Source organism: Oncorhynchus kisutch, linkage group LG14, assembly GCF_002021735.2.
Source record: "Oncorhynchus kisutch isolate 150728-3 linkage group LG14, Okis_V2, whole genome shotgun sequence".
Taxonomy (NCBI): domain Eukaryota; kingdom Metazoa; phylum Chordata; class Actinopteri; order Salmoniformes; family Salmonidae; genus Oncorhynchus; species Oncorhynchus kisutch.
Genome location: NC_034187.2, coordinates 70,629,855 through 70,647,544, shown reverse-complemented (window position 1 = coordinate 70,647,544; position 17,690 = coordinate 70,629,855). Strand labels below are relative to the sequence as shown.

The 17,690-nt window shown below is 46.2% G+C and overlaps 1 protein-coding gene across 2 annotated transcripts in view; it reads left to right on the top strand.

The window, feature by feature from the left end:
* LOC109903411 (ribosome biogenesis protein bop1) overlaps positions 1–17,690 on the top strand; it is a 111,063-nt gene that overhangs the window by 65,972 nt on the left and 27,401 nt on the right. The window lies entirely within an intron of this gene.

The following is a 17,690-nucleotide window of genomic DNA, read 5'->3' as shown; positions in this document are numbered from 1 at the left end:
ATGAAAGAGGGAGTCTTTTTGTTGAAGCCCGGCTGCTCTGGGCGCTCTCTATTACTGATTAATTGTGTGTAAACTGGACGCACACAAACACTACGGGCGACCCATAAAACTCCTGCAAAGTTAAAGACCAATTAAATGTCAGCGGTTCAAAATGGGGAACCCCGTTTCTCATCTTTTTATTTTTCCAAATTTGTGGCATAACCCCTAACTTAACCCCAGTGCAGTCAAGCTGGGAGCTGAAGGCTCTTACTTAGCTAGAAAATGTAACATCATCCCACTCTTCCTCATCAGTGTTTCCCACCCAATGACAGTGTGATTCTTCAGAGGTTTACTTGGGGAGTTTAGGACTAACCCCCACAACAAGACTGATGCTGTCATGGTGTCTACATTGGTTCCATCACTCTGGGGAGTGAGTTGTCTTTCACTTTCGTGTTCCTCCTTTAACCCAGACTGGATCCATTTAGTCATGCTGCTTGAACCAAAAATAAACTAAATGTGGTCCAGAGGGACAATACGTCAGGTAGCTAGTTTAGCACCTGTTTGTCACTGAATCATCCTGTGGCAGGAAGACAAATGGAAGAACCGTACTCAAGACTCTGTTAGGTTTGCAGATCCAGTGTATGACAGATGTTGGCCTTACTGTTTGTGTTATTGGACGTTGACGCATCGAAGACGCTTGATGTTTCCACATTACGGAAAGCGACTTGATCTCCCTTAAGTCAATTCTTAATGTTCAGGAAGCCCCAGAGATAGTTTCTGTTGACGGTGATATATGTTCTCTGTGCCTGACACCAGACGGGCATTAAACAGATTGTTCTTCTAGCATGAAGATGGTCAATTACTCAGTGCTGTACGTAACGTTTACATTCAGACTGGGACAGCGTGTCAGGGTTGACAGGGTAATTCTCATAGGTTTAGAAAATGTTTGTTACCAAACATTAACTTTGGATGTGCCCAATATTTTCGAACTCTTTCCCAGGGGTATCAGCAACGTGCTTTTAATTGGTTGAAAGAATATTCAACTAATTTCACTGGCCACGTGCAATTACCTATGAAGTCCTTCAAATGACAAACCAAATATTCTAATCCCGACTGAAAATTCTAAAATGTGTGACCAGTCCTCTATTCCTCTCTTTATACTTATAATTCATCTTCTTTATACCGGTACGTCAGATCATTTAATGATGTGGTGGTCTTTTGGTCCCTCCCTGGTTTGAACCGATTGAGCCTGTAACGTTAGCCTCTTCCTAATGATGTGACTAGGAGTCTAACAGGCCCATAGAGTACAGGCCGTTTCCAGGAAGGATGTCGGCATGGAGCTCCTGTCTATTTCTCTTGTCATCTTCTCCATTAGTTAGAATTGGGACTGGAGTACTGTCCCATACTGGTTGGACTCCTACTAAGCGTACAAAATAGCCCACCTGTAAATAACCATCCATTTTAAATATTACTTTTTATAAATGTGATTAGGTTTAGTTAAGATGACACAAAATAGCCTTGTTAGCATTTTGGCTAATACTATAGTTAGTTGTTTTCTCAATGTCACTGGTAAGTGAACTCGTCTTAACAAGGTTGGGACATAAAATGGCATATTTAAACCTTGCGTGTTCTTATCCACGCATGAATTCTTTGAGATCTTGTCTATTTTAATAGATGGAAGGAAAAGTCCTTGATTCTTTATTATAACGAAATGGGATGTTTGGATTTGTTTTATTTGCAGCATTAAATCATTAGTGAGATTATAAATGCGATAGTAGTGAAATAATGTTTTCCTCAAGTCAAAACATGTCCTCCGATTATCTTCTTCCAAATACACTTTTCCTCCTCTTATTCTTTCTCGGTCGACGCAATTGGATTAAAATCTTGAGTTGTCTGAATTCATTTTTATTTCCTTGTGAAACCCATTTTGAAATAGAATGGATTTAACAGTCGGTGTTTTATAATGCTCTTAGCAGACCAAGTATACATTTGCCCTCAACGGCTAAAATGCACTCATTAGACTTATTCCATATAGATATGTGTAAGTCAATGACACTTATTTGTCCTTTCTCACTCCATGCAATGGATTTTATTGACAGCGACATGTTGGACAGTGGGTCCCCAAACAAGCAAGGCTGTTAAGAGATGGATATCATTTATTCAGAATGCTGAATGCATCTTTTAATCCTCTTGATGGATTCAGTGTTTGGAAATGGCAGTCGATGAACTAGGCTGCATCAGGTCAAATGCATCCTGTCTGACTACAGTCAACTGTACTATATGATTCATGACTAACTCAGTTCAGAAGTTTCTCTTTTGAAATACAATCCATGATCTCTTCTTAGGGTTGAGCTAATGCCCACCTTTCCTTGCTATTACAGACGGTAGGCCATTTCTCTGGCAGCAGTTAATTAACAATGGGAGGAATCGGCTCATAACATGACAGCATTCATTAAGAGGTTCCTCTTCTTCAGATGTCTCGTTTTGTTACCTCATAAATGCTGACATGGAGAGTAACAGATGACGATGCTTGTTATCTTCCTGTCAGAGCGGCCAGCCCACTCCTTCCTCCCACCTTATAGGGGAAATGCATCCAGTCTGCCATCTGACAGTCATTAGCTCCTTATAACTTCCACGGTGCGACATCTAATCCTGTTCCCCATCTGTGGAAAGCACTTTCTCAACCTCCTCCCAACTTCCCTCCGTCCCTCTATCCAGACACCAGCCCCCTTGCGTGGGTTTGTCTCAGGCCAGAGTCCTGTTAAGTCTGATACGACTCCCACTGTCCCCCGTGCCGGACCACAAACGGCCAATCAGAGAGGAGGCTTAGACTAGTCCAGGCTGCCCGTTGGGATAAGCTCTCACTCTTTCTCGCTCACTTCCTCACTCTCTCCCACCCCTCGCTCCCTCGCTCTCTCTCGCTCTCTCTCGCTCTCTCTCGCTCTCTCTCGCTCTCTCTCGCTCTCTCTCGCTCTCTCTCGCTCTCTCTCGCTCTCTCTCGCTCTCTCTCGCTCTCTCTCGCTCTCTCTCGCTCTCTCTCGCTCTCTCTCGCTCTCTCTCGCTCTCTCTCGCTCTCTCTCGCTCTCTCTCTCTCGCTCTCGCTCTCTCGCGCTCTCTCACTCGCTCCCTCTCTCTCTCGCTCCCTCGCTCTCTCACTCCCTCGCCCTCCCTCGCTCCCTCCCTCTCTCTCTCGCTCCCTCGCTCTCTCTCGCTCTCTCTCACTCACTCTCACTCGCTCTCTCTCTCGCTCTCTCTTCTTCACTCCGCTGCTCCGCTCTCCCTCTCTCGCTCCGCTCTCCCTCTCTCACTGCCTCAATTTCTCTCACTGCCTTGCTCTCTCACTATCTCTCACTCCATCGCTCTCTCTCCCTCGCTCTCTCCCTCTCCCTCGCTCTCTCGCTCGCTCTCACTCCCTCGCGCGCTCTCACTCCCTCGCGCGCTCTCACTCCCTCGCTCTCTCTCTCCTTCACTCCGCTCCCCCTCTCTCGCTCCGCTCTCCCTTCCCTCTCTCGCTCTGCTCGCCCTTTCTCGCTTCCCTCTCTCGCTCTGCTCGCCCTTTCTCGCTTCCCTCTCTCGCTCTGCTCGCCCTCTCTCGCTTCCCTCTCTCGCTCTGCTCGCCCTCTCTCGCTTCCCTCTCTCGCTCTGCTCGCCCTCTCTCGCTTCCCTCTCTCGCTCTGCTCGCCCTCTCTCGCTCCCTCGCACTCTCTCTCTCGCTCCCTCGCACTCTCTCTCTCGCTCCCTCGCACTCTCTCTCTCGCTCCCTCGCACTCTCTCTCGCTCCCTCGCACTCTCTCTCTCGCTCCCTCGCACTCTCTCTCTCGCTCCCTCGCACTCTCTCTCTCGCTCCCTCGCACTCTCTCTCGCTCCCTCGCACTCTCTCTCGCTCCCTCGCACTCTCTCTCGCTCCCTCGCACTCTCTCTCTCACTCCCTCGCACTCTCTCTCACTCCCTCGCACTCTCTCTCGCTCCCTCGCACTCTCTCTCGCTCCCTCGCACTCTCTCTCGCTCCCTCGCACACTCTCTCGCTCCCTCGCACTCTCTCGCTCCCTCGCACTCTCTCTCGCTCCCTCGCACTCTCTCTCGCTCCCTCGCACTCTCTCTCGCTCCCTCGCACTCTCTCTCGCTCCGCTCTCGCGCTCCGCTCTCCCTCCCTCTCGCGCTCCGCTCTCCTTCCCTCTCTCGCTCTGCTCCCCCCCTCCCTCTCTCGCTCCGCTTTCCCTCCCTCTCTCGCTCTGCTCTTTCACTCCCTCTCTCGCTCTGCTCTTTCATTCCCTCACACTCTCTCGCTCCCTCGCACTCTCTTTCCCTCTCGCTCCCTCGCGCTCTCTTTCCCTCTCGCTCCCTCGCGCTCTCATTCCCTCGCGCTCTCTTTCCCTCTCGCTCCCTCGCGCTCTCTTTCCCTCTCGCTCCCTCGCACTCTCTTTCCCTCGGGCTCCCTCGGGCTCTCTTTCCCTCTCGCTCCCTCGCGCTCTCTTTCCCTCTCGCTCCCTCGCGCTCTCTTTCCCTCTCGCTCCCTCGCGCTCTCTTTCCCTCTCGCTCCCTCGCGCTCTCTTTCCCTCTCGCTCCCTCGCGCTCTCTTTCCCTCTCGCTCCCTCGCGCTCTCTTTCCCTCTCGCTCCCTCGCGCTCTCTTTCCCTCTCGCTCCCTCGGCTCTTTCCCTCACCCTCCCTCGCGCTCTCATCCCTCGCTCTCGCGCCCTCATCCCTCGCTCTCTCCCTCACTCCCTCACGCTCTCTCACTCCCTCGCGCTCTCTCACTCCCTCGCGCTCTCTCACTCCCTCGCGCTCTCTCACTCCCTCGCTCCCTCTCACGCCCTCTCTCACTCCCTCGCTCCCTCTCTCTCTCCTTCACTCCGCTCCCCCTCTCTCGCTCCGCTCTCCCTCCCTCTCTTGCTCTGCTCTCTCTCGCTCTCCCTCCCTGGCTCTCTCTCTCACTGCCTCAATTTCTCTCTCACTGCCTCAATTTCTCCCTCACTCTCCCACTCCCTGTCTCTCTCCCACTCCCTGTCTCTCTCCCACTCCCTCGCGCGCTCTCCCACTCCCTCGCACGCTCTCCCACTCCCTATCGCTCCCTCGTGCTCTCTCACTCCCTCGTGCTCCCTCGCTCCCTCGTTCTTTCTCGTTCTCGCTCTCTCGCTCCCTCTCGCGTGTTCTCGCCCCCTCTCGTTCTCTCTCGCGCGTTCTCCCTCTGTCTGTCTGTCTGTCTGTCATGCGGACCTGGGGGCGTTTCTGGCCTGGACAGGCCAGGGCTGAGAAATGCTCAGGCTCAGTACTGCTCCTAATGTAACCCAGACGACATAGCGACGAGAGCAGCTGCGCTTATAAAACAAAGTACAGAGTGGGACGGTGGAGAACCTGTTAGGCTCACAACAAACCATGACTTAAATTAATTTATTCAATGGGGAGGAGGTAAGTTTAATCCCCCCCTTCCCAAAAAAATGGCAAAAAATGCAATTAGCTTGGACCTTTTGTTCTTGAGTTGGAAAAGGCTCACTCCGGCTTTTCCGTCGTTAAAGTGTTCCTTTCTTACCCGTTTCCTTTTTTATGGTGTGTTTTCTCTCGGGTACATTTACAATGCATTAAGCATATAAACAGGCTGCTCAGTTCTGTCGGTTCAGGGGTCTAATAATAATAAGAGTGAGAGCTGGAGAAGGGGACCACATTTGGCCCTGATCATCTGTCCAGTCACCCATGGAACACTGTGACAGTTTTGGTCAGGTAGTTTTAATCTAAAACCTGAGGCTTCGGCTGGTTTTGAGACCCCCAACCTTTTTAATGGTTTTAGATCTCAGAAATGAATTTTCTCACAGGAAGTAAATTCATTCAATTAATTTATTTATCTGCAGAATTTCTTGTGGAGATCTCAAGAGCAGTAGTGGTGGTGCGTGGGTAAAATCATAAGGGAAGCAAATCCAGGGAGTAAAAAGCCATATTACAACCACATATTACAATGTGTTGTGATAATTGCGTTGTTTGTTCTATAACCTGTTAGTTCATGCGCCTTGACGTCATTATATATAGGCCTATAGGCCGAGACAATAAGAAGACACAGTAAATAAACACAGAATAAATTTAGCCACACCTTTGTTTCATCACAAAACCAGAGAGCAACATCTGTCTGGTGAAGTCCACAAAACATATTGCATGGAACAAACAGTTACATGACCTACAGCAGGGTCAATGTTTCCAACATTTTTAGACTACTAAACGACTATTGATTTAAAACCATGGAGAGTTACCGCAAGTCACAAAGAAAACAGGAGCTGCCGCCACTATTTCAGCACCATTTCAACTACAACGTTCCAACATCCTCATCACTTCTGCTTAGTCTAAAGAGACAACTAAAATATACCCCAAAACGATTTAGTTCAATCAACGTAAGCTATATATGATGTGGCTGTCCATGGTATGTGTGTGTGTCACCCTACTTGTATAGAAATGCCAATGCCATCCTCCTCTTTCATGTTGCCTAAACGGTCTATGACTCATACAGCTAGTTAACATTAGCATACTACATCTAGCTACATGTTTAACTTCTGTCCGGATAGGGGCACAACAATGTATGAATTAATGGTTGGATCAGATTCGCTGTTATTATCATTGGCCAGTACGGAGAACTAAGTAAAACTACAAACTAGTAAAAGTCCAAATCCCTATCTCCATCCATGGCTAATTTAGGAAAAGGACTATTTTAGCTAGCTAGCTAGCCAATGGAGGACAGCAGCCCAACAAGATGCAACGATTTATTTATTTTTTAACTTTCAATAATAACATTTGACTTGTGATGTGATTGGTTTGAAGCAAGTTTTGCTTCCCTTGAAACTTTTTTGGGTTGAGGGAAAAACCGTTTGCAGCACAGCTCACTCAGTTTAGTTCAACACTGATTGGCTATTATTAAATGGTTTTAATTATCAAGGGAGGCCAAATGCTCGCTGGCTTCCCTTGCATTCAATGCTACGGGGGCAAAAATGCCATACTCTTTCTGACCAGACAGCATCAGATAGATACGCAACACATACTGAGACAGAGGGTGCTGTTTAATTGCTTTCTCTGGTGAGATCCATTTAGCAGCCTCTTGCAAATTGAAAGACATTTATAGAACACAATTTGTTGGTAAATGTTTTAAGGTAAGCCTAGCTTCCCCTGGCATCCATGAATACATGCCGCTGCTCAATAGTTAATTGAAACAAACACGCAAAGCTCAGCCAAATGGCTGTCATGGATTAGTCATTAAAAACTCCCTATCGTCTTTTGGGAGATGATTTTTTTCTCTCCCGTGATTCCTGTAGCCTTACCGTTCTTCTGTCCAAACTGCAACATAATATCTCTTACCAGAAGGATCTTGCTTGCTGCAGCACCAGACCCTTAAATGGACCTGAAGTAGTAGTAATGTGAAAATCTTTTCGGTGCCTGTGTTGATTTTCACATATTATTCATGCAGGCTTCTTGGGTTTTGGATATTATTCCATGGTCATTTTCCAATTTCATTTTTCCACCAGGCTGTTAGTGGTGGCTGTAAGAGGCAACTCTAATGGGCTGCGTGCTGCTGCCACTCATGGAAGCCACACACATGCTTGCTCTCACACACACGCGCTTTCTCACTCGGCACTCACACAACACACGCTATATAATACACAGACACACACTATAGCATGTGTTTGCACACATTCTTTCAGCAGTCGCATATTCTGTTTTGGATTGGCTGAGTGGAAAATGTAGGGGTGGCTGGATTCCTTTAGTGGGGTAAAGATTACTGGGATTATAAATGATCCCATTAGAGGGAAATGCAAAGCTACATTTGTGGAGAGAGCGAGAGGGAGGGAGGAGGCTGAGGCAGGCTGCTGTGTCTGCACATGGCGCGTCACTCACATGCCTGTGCCCAGTAAGTATATCTATACAGTGAGGAATAGGCTTCAGAAAGCATCCATCTAAAGTAGCCTGGCTCCAACTGCTACTCACTTCAGTCTACTTTTTAATGGAGCTTTTCCATTGCTTTCTAGTCCAGCAGTAGGCTTCATCTGTGTCCCGGCCCAAAACCAGCCATGTCTCCAAGTAGCCGAGTAGCCTAAACCCGCTTGAAGCAATGCATTTCCATAGACAGCTGCTGACGTCAAGGGGAACTGCCCAAACCAAACCAGTCTGGCAGTGCCAGTATAATTAGGCCCACTTCACTTCAGCAAACGTTTTCTAACACTTTTCAGACTTAGAAGCTCTGCACTCTGCTTATTCCTATTTACTACAGTATAATTTCCCACAATAAACTGTTGAAAGTAGCACCCACAGATTCGTTTCACTTGTTCTTGTGAATAAGATGTCCGAACCGTGCCAAGCAAGCAAAGCAATTTTCGAAGTTCAAACCCCCTCACTAGTTACGCTCTAATGCATCCATTCCCTACTCAAAGTTGCTCATACAGGGCTTTCTTTATATTACGGACACGGCAGTCAGTAAAACTAGCGTGTGGGACTGTGCAGCCTAGGCTACTGGCTGTTATTCACAATAGGCAATACAAATGAAAATGCAACGTGGTCATGACAGCCTCAGATGTCGGTTGTTAAGCATATTAATGACAGAACACACAGGCAGATGAGGAGACACCAACACGTGGAGATGGTATTCAAGGCCAGTCCAGTTTATCACCAACACTAATAATAGTAATATGTAATATGGTAACAAACATGGTAGGGACATGGTTGTCATCAGAAAGCCACAGGAGCCCGGTCAGAAACCTAAAGATAGAAGTTGACGATGTCCCCCCCCCCCCCCCCCCCCTTTTTTGACATGTGTCATGTGTTTAAGTAAAAAAGGGACATTTGTGACCATTTGGGGTTGAAGAAAAAAATCATCCCATCTAATAATGTCTTAAAATTGTCTGTCATGGAAAAGAAAATGAGCTGAAATGTGGTTGGTTTTCCATCAGGCCAACTAGTGTTGCAGAGCAGGGGGTGTTGCAGAGCAGGGGGTGTTGCAGAGCAGTGGGTGTTGCAGAGCAGTGGGTGTTGCAGAGCAGGGGGTGTTGCAGAGCAGGGGGTGTTGCAGAGCAGGGGGTGTTGCAGAGCAGGGGGTGTTGCAGAGCAGGGGGTGTTGCAGAGCAGGGTGTGTAATCAGATCTGATGGAGATGGGGACAGGCACTTATTTTCTACAGAAACATTTTACTTTTATTATCTCATTGTTGTTGAATTGTTGAAGGAACCTGCAAGTAAGCATTTTGTCGGACAGTTTCTCCCATGTGTATCCTGTAGGTACGACTACTCGAACCTGAAACTATGGACATGAACAAGATCGCCTCACAGATTTCTTTTAGGGCCAATATAGTATAACTACAGACTAGACTTGGCATTCATAATACTTGCTCTATAAATGATTGTTTTTTGTTTATTTTTTCTAAAACCAAGACACTTCTGTTTAGTAGGATAATCTGGATGTGATTAATGCTGTTGACCTGCTATCCTCTGGATATCTGTTGTTCTTTGAACATGCTCTGTCTTTAACAGTAACTGGTTGTCTGTCACTTGACAACAGTGTGACAGCAGCTCTTCCTGGGAGGGTCTCCTTCTCCTGTTCCCAGGAGGGTCTCCTTCTCCTGTTCACAGGGGGGGGCTCCCCTTCTCAGCCTCAGAGACAGACAGGGACACTGACAGATTGTGTGTGTGTGTGTGTGTGTGTGTGTGTGTGTGTGTGTGTGTGTGTGTGTGTGATGCTTGCGGTGGGCAGACGCATCCATAAACGTCTGAAATATCAAACACACTTTGCTAATTGACCTCTGTGGTTGTACTGGGACCAAGGAACCCGGACCACAAAATCTGCAGCACCAACCGGCACATCCGCCCACCACCTTCCACCCCCTCGTCAGCTCAGCTGGTGAATGCATTAGCTAGCTTGGGGTCTGGTCCCGATTCCTCTTGTCTTTCATATGGGCCCCGGCACCACGCCTGTCCCTTTCTTAAAACGTGTTAATTCAGGAAAGCTGCTTAGTTTGACAAACTGTCATGGGATAATTTAGTTTTCAGCACATCAATCATACCAGGGTTATCATTATGTCCCCCTGTCGTGTTTGGGGAACCGTGACGTCACTTGGTCCAGAACCATGACGTCAGGTCCAATTGTTTTTCCCAGCACAGAGAGACTGACCAGAGAAACAGGTTCTATTGTAGTTAGCATAACTATTTGGTCGCTGAACCAGTACTGCTATAATTGACAACTGTTTGGTGAATGTATCCACTAGGCTAATAGATCCACTAGCTGAGTTATTTTTGGGGTGTTTATTATTGCTAATAAGTTATCTGAATAGCATCACTGTGTTGTACAGTAACTTTGAGGCGGGTCTGAAATCACTTATCATGTGGACAGATACATCAAACAGACCTGTTACAGTGAAGCAGCAGTGTGCGGCCATGTCCAGACGTGTACTCCTGTGTGTCCCTGAGACAGAGCAGACAGACGTGTGTCCCTGAGACAGAGCAGACAGACGTGTGTCCCCGAGACAGAGCAGACAGATGTGTACTCCTGTGTGTCCCTGAGACAGAGCAGACAGACGTGTACTCCTGTGTGTCCCTGAGACAGAGCAGACAGACGTGTACTCCTGTGTGTCCCTGAGACAGAGCAGACAGACGTGTACTCCTGTGTGTCCCTGAGACAGAGCAGACAGACGTGTGTCCCTGAGACAGAGCAGACAGACGTGTGTCCCCGAGACAGAGCAGACAGACGTGTACTCCTGTGTGTCCCTGAGACAGAGCAGACAGACGTGTACTCCTGTGTGTCCCTGAGACAGAGCAGACAGACGTGTACTCCTGTGTGTCCCTGAGACAGAGCAGACAGACGTGTGTCCCCGAGACAGAGCAGACAGACGTGTACTCCTGTGTGTCCCTGAGACAGAGCAGACAGACGTGTACTCCTGTGTGTCCCTGAGACAGAGCAGACAGACATGTGTCCCCGAGACAGAGCAGACAGACGTGTACTCCTGTGTGTCCCTGAGACAGAGCAGACAGACGTGTGTCCCTGAGACAGAGCAGACAGACGTGTGTCCCTGAGACAGAGCAGACAGACGTGTGTCCCTGAGACAGAGCAGACAGACGTGTGTCCCTGAGACAGAGCAGACAGACGTGTGTCCCTGAGACAGAGCAGACAGACGTGTGTCCCTGAGACAGAGCAGACAGACGTGTGTCCCTGAGACAGAGCAGACAGACGGACAACATTCCAGAGGGCTTTGACCATGGCAGAGGAAACAACTCAGAGTAGAGTAGAGCAGAGCTTATGGATAAACCTGCTGTGGCTACACTGCTACATCCTCTCAGGGGGGAGACTTGGGAGGGTGTAAAGGGGTGAGGGGATGGGACATCCACCCCCCCTGGGAGAATCCCTAGAATTTTCACCAGGGACCAGCAGATCCGGCTCTCATGTGGTACGATTTCTTAAATCCAGGCTCCTCCACTCTATTATACTGAGCAGTAGGGGTGTAATGGTTCACCACGTCTAGGTACGTATTGCGGTTTTGGGGTCATGTTTTGGTACAGCGGTGAAATTAACAGTTACTGTAGTTCACTTTTATTTATTTAAGAAAATGTAAAGTGTTGGTTTTTGTGATTCCATATGATCATGAGTCATATAATACCTGATGAGAAATAACTTTGTGTTTACTTAAATGACTCAACAACAACAGTGAAATAAAGTGCAGTGTGTGTGAAATGAATATGCAAACAAAGCTCAGATGGTGTATAGGCCTGTGCTATATGTTCTTACAGAGAGTGACTCATAAAGGGTCTGTAGCTACTCTCCATTTCCACTCCAGGGTAATGTGATGGGCTGTCAATGTTGAGTAGCTTTCTGTCTCCCTGGAGGTCCATCCGTCTGTTATAAGTGCATCACAGGGGGCGTTGGCCAATTCATTGACAACATTGGCTTTAACTTGCTTATATAGAGCGGGTACTACCTGTGCGAGAGGGGGCAAAGTTCGTAATGTGGCTCGAGCACTTCCACGAGGTGCTGAAACCCCCTATTTTTCTCAACCACTATAAACAAACCTGTTGCGCTTGTCGTGTCTTTGGCCTGGTCAGAATCAGCTGTGAAGGGCTGCTTGAATGCAGATGGGAGACCGTTGTGGTTTTTTGTTTCCATCTTGCTCTGAGGGGTAGGAATACTGGGGTGATGTCGGCGTAAATGTGTCAACATGTTTGAGGTGTTGGCAGCTGCATAGGCTATTCTCGTTGAGCAGTGTCCACATAGTCTTTCTGTTCTTCGCTGTTGGAATCGACTAGGAAGACCAAAATGTTCTCAAACTGGAAATTTAAAACGATGTTGAATCCTCCTGGTTTATCGATCCCACCACTCACCACCGTACAGAACTAGTTCCCGGCTGCGCCTCAAAAGGACAGTGTGAAATGCAGCAATGGCAAAAATATGTCCGCAGCCATGTAATTACCACAAATGGCTTGTTCGCCATATTGTACATCGCTCTCTTATTCTTTTGTTGAATCGGCATTAGTACAGTATACATGGTCCCAATTCGAGCTCCAAGACGGACACTTTTTATTTTGTTTTTATGAAAAAGTTGATTGTGCTGATTTACTGGCATATTGAATGATGTTGTGCACCAAAGTTTAAGAACTCTATGGGTAGTGCTAAAAACAACCTTCACCATTTCAGCATGTGTACAGGTTCTAGTTGTTTCAATGTAATAGCCTGAAATGTTTTCAGCTCCGATTCACTCGAGGCATACAACACATCATAGGCATAGCCTATAGGCATAGTGTGTTGTTCACAATACGGACTGAACCAAAGTCCCTGTACTGAACGGTTCTGGAGAATATGTGTACCGTTTCCCCTCTAGTGAGCAGGCTCAGCTACATCTTTTAGGATCTGAAGGGAGAAATGGGCTTTACTTCGGTGGGTTGTTGGGTAGAGGTGATGTCAAGTGGGAACTATTGTGCCCAGCGAGAGTTTGTTTACCAGTTCGTCTCTCCATGACCCACATGACCCACACTTTATTATTAGGGAACTAGTTTCGAGAATTTGCAACAACAAAATTGTTACCTTCCAGGATTTAGACTTGCCGGAGAGCCGGGAATGCTGCACTTCCAGGAATGCTGCTTCTGGTCCAAAAACAACTTCCAGACTAGTGGTTGAGTGATTTGCAGCCTGGCGAGGGAGGGAAGGAGGGTGGGTTGCTAAAGAGTTGTGTTGGTTTGGGTAATCTCTTCAGTGTAGTTATGTGGCTCTGTTGCACACAGAGACATTATCCCTCTGATCTCTGTCTCATAGATGGACATACTGTAGACCTTTGGTCTTCAGTAGTCATGTTTAGACCTTTGGTCTTCAGTAATAAGTAGGCTAGAGACAGAGTTCCAGAATTCTGGTACATTTCCCCTAAAATCCTGGTCAGAAGATTCCTGGAATCAGGGGGGAATAAGGACTTCCTCCCAACCAGGACTTCCTGAAAACCTGGACATTTTGCAACCTGAGCTACACTGAACAGTAGACGTTCAATGACGGTCTTCAGACTGAGCGATATTTATAACGGACAGTCACAGACATGTGTTCATGGTTTGCTGATTCCACTGAGTCATTAGGTATGGGACTGATTCATTCCCTGTGACACACAGTGGAGTGGAGGGAGGACTGACTGGACTGAGCCTTCAGTCATCCCTGTGACCTGAGACCATCATTCCTTCTTTCCTGGAGATCAAAGTCACTCTGACACTAGTGAGTGTCTTTCCATCTCAGAGTGAGAGTGATGGGCTAGTTTCTTTCCATCGCAGACGGAGGGAGAGAGCCTAAAGCTAATGACTGGAGGTCGATCGATTAATCAGCATGGCCGATTTTAATTAGGGACGATTTCAAGTTCTCATAACAATCGGTATTCTGCTTTTTTTGGATGCCGATTACATTGCAATCCATGAGGAAACTGCGTGGCTACGCGAGTGCATTGTCAAAAAGACCTTGTGGCTGTAAGGAGCCAATGTAAGTTACTAGCTAGCATTAAACTTCTCTCATAAAAATCTATCAATCTTCACATAATCACTAGTTAACTACACATGGTTGATTTGATATTGCTAGGTTAACTAGCTTGTCCTGCGTTGCATGTAATCAATGCGGTGCCTGTTAATTTATCATTGAATCACAGCCTACATGTACTTCAACTTCGCCAAACGGGTGATGATTTAACAGAAGCGCATTCGTGAAAAAAGCACTATCGTTGCACAAATGTACCTAACCATAGACATCAATGCCTTTTCTTAAAATCAATACACAGAAGTATATTTTTATAAACCTGCATATTTAGTTAAAATAAATGCATTTTTAGCAGGCAATATTAACTAACTTTTGCGTTCAGTGCAAGCAGAGTCAAGGTATATGCAAAAAGTTTGTGCCGCCTGGCTTGTTGCGAACTGTGTTTCTTCCTAACAAAGACCTTAATTATATTAATTAATTTGCCAGAATTTTACATACTTATGACACAACATTGAAGGTTGTGCATTGTAACAGCAATATGTAGAGTTAGGGTTGCCACCCATTCGACAAAATACGTAATGGTTCCGTATTTCACTGAAAGAATAAACGTTTTGTTTTCTAAATTATAGTTTCCGGATTTGACCATATTAAAGACCAAAGGCACGTATTTCTGTGTGTTTATTATAATTAAGTCTATGAATTGATATTTGATAGAGCAGTCTGACTGAGCGGTGGTAGGCAACAGCAGCAGGCTCATTCATTCAAACAGCACTTTACTGCGTTTGCGAGCTGCTCTTAGCAATTCTTGAAGCACAGCGCTGTTTATGACTTCAAGCATATCAACTCCTGAGATTAAGCTGGCAATACTAAAGTGCCCATAAGAACTTCCAATAGTCAAAGGTATATGAAATAGAAATGGTGTAGAGAGAAATCGTCGACGCGTCATAATTCCTATAATAACTAACCTAAAACTTCTTAACTGGGAATATTGAAGAACTGGGAATATTGAACCACCAGCTTTCATATGTTCTCATGTTCTGATCCAGGAACTTAATGTTTTTTACATGGCACATATTGCACTTTTACTTTCTCCTCAAACTGTTTTTGCATTATTTAAACCAAATTGAACATGTTTCAATAGTTATTTGAGACTAAATTGATTTTATTTATGTATTATATTAGTTAAAATAAAAGGGTTCATTCAGTATTATTGTAATTGTCATTAAGTGTATGTAAACTTCAACTGTGTATATATATTTAGTCTAGAATGCACAGAAAAGTCTATACAGTTGAAGTTTACATACACTTAGGTTGGAGTCATTAAACTAGTTTTTCAACCACTCCAAACATTTCTTGTTAACAAACTATAGTTTTGGCAAGTTGGTTAAGACATGTACTTTGTACATGATGATACAATTAATTTTTCCAACAATTGTTTACAGACAGATTATTGCCCTTAAAATATCACAATTCCAGTGGGTCAGAAGTTTACATACACTAAGTTGACTGTGCCTTGAAACAGCTTGGAAAATTCCAGAAAACGATGTCATGGCTTCTGATAGGCTAATTGACATCATTTGAGTCAATTGGAGGTGTACCTGTGGATGTATTTCAAGGCCTACCTTCAAACTCAGTGCCTCTTTGCTTGACATCATGGGAACATCAAAAGAAATCAGCCAAGACCTAAAAGAAAAATAATTGTAGACCTCCACAAGTCTGGTTCATCCCTGGGAGCAATTTTCAAATGGCTGAAAGTACCACTTTCATCTGTACAAACAATAGCATGCAAGTATAAACACCATAGGACCACGCAGCCGTCATACCGCTCAGGAAGGAGACTCGTTCTGTCTCCTAGAGATGAACATACTTTGGTGCGAAAAGTGCAAATCAATCCCAGAACAACAGCAAAGGACCTTATGAAGATGCTGGAGGAAACAAACGGGTACAAAAGTATCTATATCCACAGTAAAACGAGTCCTATATTGACTTAACCTGAAAGGCTGCTCAGCAATGAAGAAGCCACTGCTCCAATACCGCCATAAAAAAGCCAGACTACGGTTTGCAACTGCACATGGGGACAAAGATTGTACTTTTGGGGGAAATGTCCTCTGGTCTGATGAAACAAAAATATAACTATTTGGCCATAATGACCATTGTTATGTTTGGAGGAAAGAGGGTAAGGTTTGCAAGCCGAAGAACACCATCCCAACCGTGAAGCACGGTGGTGGCCGCATCATGTTGTGGGGGTGCTTTGCTGCAGGAGGGACTGCTGCACTTCGCAAAATAGATGGCATCATGAGGATGGAAAATTATGTAGGTATATTTAAGCAACATCTAAAGTTAAAGCTTGGTCACAAATGGGTCTTCCAAATGGACAATGACCCCAAGCATACTTCCAAAGTTGTGGCAAAATGGCTTAGGGAAAACAAAGTCAAGGCATTGGAGTGGCCATCACAAAGCCCCGACTTCAGTCCTACAGAAAATTTGTGGGCAGAACTGAAAAACCTGTGTGCGAGCAAGGAGGCCTACAAACCTGACTCAGTTACACCAGCTCTGTCAGGAGAAATGGGCCAGAATTCACCCAACTTATTGTGGGAAGCTTGTGGAAGGCTACAATAAACATTTAATTCAAGTTAAATCATTTAAAGGCAATGCTACCAAATACTAATTGAGTGTATGTAAACGTCTGACCCACTGGGAATGTGATGAAAGAAATAAAAGCTTAAATCATTCTTTCTACTATTATTTTGACATTTCACATTCTTAAAATAAAGTGGTGATCCTAACTGACCTGAGCTTTTACTGGGATGAAATGTCAGGAATTGTGAAAAACTGAGTTAAAATGTATTTGGCTGTATGTAAAACTTCCGACTTCAACAGTTTTGGTCCTCCAATAATTGGTATCGGCGTTGAAAAATCATAATCGGTCGACCTCTGGTAATGACCACCACACCGACGTCATCACCTCTGTCTGATTCAGGATGGCACCACTTAATTCCCTCCAAAGGATCAATAAAGCTCCGTTCAGTTGTTTAGACTACAGAAGGTACAGCTCATGCTCATGTTGGTCTACTAGTCTGGCTGTCCTCTAGCGCTCTACTAGTCTGGCTGTCCTCTAGCCTTCTACTAGTCTGGCTATCCTCTAGCGCTCTACTAGTCTGGCTGTCCTCTAGCGCTCTACTAGTCTGGCTGTCCTCTAGCGCTCTACTAGTCTGGCTGTCCTCTAGCGCTCTACTAGTCTGGCTGTCCTCTAGCGCTCTACTAGTCTGGCTGTCCTCTAGCCTTCTACTAGTCTGGCTGTCCTCTAGCGCTCTACTAGTCTGGCTGTCCTCTAGCGCTCTACTAGTCTGGCTGTCCTCTAGGGCTCTACTAGTCTGGCTGTCCTCTAGCCTTCTACTAGTCTGGCTGTCCTCTAGCCTTCTACTAGTCTGGCTGTCCTCTAGCGCTCTACTAGTCTGGCTGTCAATTGGGCGCTCTACTAGTCTGGCTGTCCTCTAGGGCTCTACTAGTCTGACTGTCCACTAGGGCTCTACTAGTCTGGCTGTCCTCTAGCCTTCTACTAGTCTGGCTGTCCTCTAGCGCTCTACTAGTCTGGCTGTCCTCTAGCGCTCTACTAGTCTGGCTGTCCTCTAGGGCTCTACTAGTCTGACTGTCCACTAGGGCTCTACTAGTCTGACTGTCCACTAGGGCTCTACTAGTCTGGCTGTCCTCTAGCCTTCTACTAGTCTGGCTGTCCTCTAGCGCTCTACTAGTCTGGCTGTCCTCTA